Source organism: Euprymna scolopes, chromosome 9 (genome assembly GCF_053919585.1).
Source record: "Euprymna scolopes isolate OS-2025 chromosome 9, ASM5391958v1, whole genome shotgun sequence".
NCBI lineage: Eukaryota > Metazoa > Mollusca > Cephalopoda > Sepiida > Sepiolidae > Euprymna > Euprymna scolopes.
In genome coordinates, this window is record NC_136490.1 from 96,476,612 (window position 1) to 96,481,692 (window position 5,081).

Genomic DNA, 5,081 nt, shown 5'->3' on the forward strand with positions numbered 1-5,081 from the left:
ATATATATATATATATATATATATATATATATATATATATATATATATATATATAATCTTACACGTTCTTACAGCATCGGGGAATGTTGGTCAGACCATAAATTGATCTGCTCCACAGTCAGGATGAAAACCAAGCGCTCTGTTCGAAACCAACGTTACTCTTTCATCAAGTGAATTGATGTAGGCAAGTTGAAAGTTAAGGAGATAATGCACTCATTTCAAAAGGCTACTGATGAAAAGCTGTCCTCCGTTGTATGTGGGAATGATATTGAGGCATCTTGGAGAGAGTTTAAAACTGCAGTGTATGACTCTGCTAGAGTCATTAGGATATGTTCGAAGGAAAAACCAAGATTGATTTGATGAAAATGATCCAACTATAGTCCCACTGCTCAATAACATGCATAAAACCCATCAAGTATGGATTACTGACAAAAATTCTTCAGTGAAACACAAGGCTTTCAGAATGGCAAAAAGGTTGGCACAATCTCGGCTCCGGAAAATGAAACAAAACTGGTGGAAGCAGAAAGCTGAGGCCTTACAATATGCGGCAGATAGGTGCGATTTTAAATCATTCTACCAAAACCTCAAGGGGGTGTTTGGTCCCATTTTAAGGGGGACATCTCCAATATTTTCGTCGGATGGCATTCTCCTCACTGATAAGAAAGAAATTACTAAGCGCTGGGCTGAACACTTTACAGATGTTTTAAACAAAGAATCGACAGTGGATCGAGGAGCGATTGACGGTATTCCTCAGAGGCCAACCATCGAGGCGCTTGCTAGTACTCCATCCATGTCGGAGATTGAATGGGCTGTGAAGCAACTTTCAAATGGTAAGGCTCCAGGTGATGACGGCATACCTGCAGAAATATACAAATGTGGAAGCCAACTGTTAATCAGGAAACTAAGTGCCCTGTTTTCATTAATATGGGAACTTGGTACCGTGCTACAACAGTTCAAAGACGCATCAATTATTCACCTGTTTAAGCACAAAGGAAATAAGTGTGAGTGTGATAACCATAGAGGAATTTCTCTTTTGTCTGTTGCTGGTAAGATTCTAGCTCGTGTAATGCTAAACAGACTCAATGGTTCAATCTGTAAAACTGTGCTCCCAGAAATCCAGTGTGGTTTTAGGGCAGGAAGAGGTACTGTGGACATGATCTTCAGCCTTCGGCAACTACAGGAGAAAGCGAGGGAGCAGAATAAGGACTTGTTTGTCACATTCGTTGACCTCACAAAGGCATTTGATACCGTCTGTAGGGATGCCCTGTGGACTGTTTTGAGGAGGCTTGGTATTCCGGACAAGATGTTGAATGTGATTGTCTCCTTTCACTGGGGAATGGTGGCGATAGTACGATCTGGCTGTGAACAAAGTGAACCATTTGAAGTGTCAAATGGAACTAAGCAAGGATGTGTCCTTGATCCGATCCTATTTGCTCTTTTCTTTTCGGTGATGCTTGAGACAGCTTTCAGGAACACCTCAGGAGGCATAGGTGTTGAGTATCAATCAAGTGGAGGATTATTTAACCAGCAACGGTTCAAGGCCAAAACCAAGACTTCTGTGCAGACTGTTCTTGACCTCCTTTATGCTGATGACTGTGCTCTTGTCACCCATAGTCTTGATGACATGCATAATATCCTCAACAGCTTTTCTGGTGTATGTAAGGCCTTCGGTCTTACAATTAGCGTAAAAAAGACTGAACTTATTCACCAGCCAAAACCAAACACTACGTCCTCTTCACAACCAGTGGTATATGTTGATGGTAAAGCTTTGAAAACAGTATCTTCTTTTACATCCTCAGCTCTATTGTGTCTGATGATGCTAAATTTGAAAAAGACATCCAATGTAGAATTAATAAAGCTAGTGAGGCATTTGGGAGGTTGCGACACAGACTCTGGAACAGACACGATGTGTCTCTAAAAGTAAAGGTGGCAGTCTACAAATCTGTTGTTCTGCCTACTCTTCTGTATGGTGCCGAAACGTGGACCTTGTATATAAATCAGCTTAACTCCTTCCATATGAGATGTCTGCGTTTTATCTGCAATATTGGATGGCAGGATTGTGTTCCGAATAGTGAATTACTGGAGAGATGTGAAATCACTGGTATTGAATCATTTTTGATCAGGATACAAATGCGGTGGTCGGGTCATCTTGTAAGAATAGATGACTCAAGAGTTCCTAAGAAACTTTTTTATGGGCAACTGACAAATTCTGTCCGTCCAATAGGGCGTCCCCTGCTTCGTTACAAAGATAAACTTAAAGACAACCTGAAACGTTGTGGAATTTCTCTGAGTTCCTGGGAGAGTGCAGCAGAGGATCGCAGAAAATGGAGGAAGACGTGTTTCCTGGGGACCAAAGAATTTGAACATAACCGCCTTTGTCATAGGGATACCCTTCGTGCAAATATGAAGGCAAAACACAAGAAACATCCACCTAAAAATGAATATGTATGCCATTGTGGTTTCAGAGCATGCAGCAAAGCAGGGTTATCTGTTCATTCGAGAAGGCATCTTTGACCTACGAGCATATGAAAGTTCACCATCTGCGGAGGAGTGTGCCGGACGTCTACAGGATTGCAATTACGCATGTGGTGTCACAGATCTTGGGAGCTGCTGAAGATTGCATACTGAACCCTCATTCATCGTCTTCGATGAAAGAATCCACTATATATATATATATGTATATATATATATATATATATATATATATATATATATATATATATATAAATTCACCTGTCATCCCTTTTGTAAAAGATGGAATCGCCCGATCGTTGAAGACAAAATGCAAGCAAACAAGAAAGCAAACAAAGTCCACAGTTTTATAATTATACTAAACTACCCGTGTCCCGTTGGATCAATATATGTTATTCTAGCTATAGAATAGTGAATATATCAATTATGGCAAAATTAAGTGGTTGTTTCACAACGTTTCAATCCAACTATTCCTATGGCTTCGTCAGGTGGTTATTGCGATAGGATAGGAACTCTGAATCTCCTAACTGTATCCTCAACAATTACTGCCTTCCATAATAATGAATTCCAATTAATTAAAATACTGAGAGGCTAACCATTTTAGATCAGCATTATAAAAAAATTCCTGATATAAATACAAGAGAGTGTGATACACCCGTCGATTTTGATGTATGAGCTCCGTCACAACAACTAAATTGTTCAGAAATCCACACAGATGATTTGTTTACATTGGTGAAGGCTTTATGCAGGATAAAGTACACTTTCTGGTACAACTGCTACTCTCAGTTGGTGCAATGGCTGCCACAAGACAGAACAGACAGTGGACCTCAGGTTTATATATCTTCTCCTAGATGCATGCCTTAAAAGGGTACATCTCTAGAAATTTCTACATCATGGCGCAGTACATACAGCGCCTAGCATTCCGAAATGATCACCCATGAGGTAATAACCGGGTTCATCGTTGCTTAACTTGGGTGATCTGGCGAGAAACAGTGTATCAATGCGATTATGCCATATGTAGAGCATTCAACAAAATAAGTTCTCACAATTGTTGAAGGTGTCTAGCCTAGTTAACCATGTCCAGACGACAAGCAAAGAAACCTGAGAGAATGATAAAAACTATCCATTTATATCTGTTGATACCATCTTCTTGCATAGTGCAATATTACATCGGCATAAATGACATCCAGTTGAACTTAGGTAAATGACACTTGCAGCAGTAGAGTGTAAAATGGCTGGTGACATAGGATATTGGTGCTATAGACTAGCTTGGGTGGACTGTACAAAGATCTTATATCACTAACCTTGTTTCACTCTCCTTTGCCGACATGTCAATTATCCTGCATATTTTTTTCTGAAGATTTTTTATTTGTTTACAGTATATAAGCCTCTTTTGAACTGTTTAATGTGAGGCTGCAGACATAAGGCGGATTCCTCTGCATAGAAAAATTACTTCAGGCTGCATATGTTGCTTGTCACCATTTTTATGAAATGAAAATAATCCCAGTTGGATTATCAAAACGAGGCTTTGGTGGCTCACCTGCAAAATGTAACTATATATAACAAATCATAATTGTGAAAATATTTATAAAGAACAGGGTCACTTTCAGCACGTTACACCACGGTTCCTTGTGGATTAAGTAAGTTCTAAGTAAAATTCACAACTAAGTAATACTCTTCTGGAGGTTGAAGGTTCAGTCCGCAGTGTAGGTCGTATATAGCTGATAGAATGAAAGTATGCTACATTTGTGGATAAAATAAAGGTTTCATTTGAAATTCTCTGCAGATTCCCAATATCTGCAGAAAGATTCCTGAATTTTACTTGATACACTTGAAGAAAATCAGATATTTTATCAGCTAAAACCTTGTGAGAATAATATTCAAGATAGCAACAGTAGTCTGAATAATCCAAATAATACAAGCCGGATATTCTCCCTGTGCAAACCAAATATTACTTAGCACTACTATTGAGAATTCTTTGATTCCAAAATTTGCCAGCATAGACAGCTGTGTTTTGTTAACATACAGTTGTAGTTCAATTTTATGTGACATGTGGGTATTATCGCTGTGATTATACAGTCCTTCTCTGTTTTGTGTGTAATAATGCCTGTAAAATTCTTCCTTTTTCTGCACTGCAGTAGTTGTTATATGTAGTTCGACAAAATATAGCAGTATACAATATGCAGTCGCCTTAAGGAGAAATGCTTCCCAACACCTTGGAAAATTCATCAGTCAGTCCCATATTTAAAAATTCTGGAGACCGGTTATCTGCCTCAGTACAGACCAATCAGTCCTCTGTGTGTCATGAGTAAGTTGCTAAAATCTATGATAAAATAGAAAAGGGGTAAACCATCTCAGCAAAAATAACCTACTCAGTGACATTCAATATGGTTTTCGTTCTGCTAGATCTACTGCTGATATGCTAACTATAATATCAATCAAGATTAGTGAATCTTTTGACAGGGGCTTCATTTCTAGAGCAATAGCCCTTGACATATCAAAGGCTTTTGCTAGAGTATGGCCTAAAGATCTAATTCACAAGATTGCCAGCTACGGAATTGTTGTAAATGTCCTCTCAATTATGTAATCCTTTCTCTCTGATAGGTTTA

General features: G+C 38.8%; 2 protein-coding genes across 2 annotated transcripts in view; both read right to left on the bottom strand.

Moving 5' to 3' along the window:
- Positions 1–5,081, bottom strand: part of LOC145284632 (dynein beta chain, ciliary-like) — a 309,431-nt gene that overhangs the window by 54,048 nt on the left and 250,302 nt on the right. The window lies entirely within an intron of this gene.
- The window catches only part of LOC145284990 (uncharacterized), a 16,304-nt gene that overhangs the window by 10,591 nt on the left and 632 nt on the right, over positions 1–5,081 (bottom strand). The gene's annotated exons all lie outside the window — the stretch shown is intronic.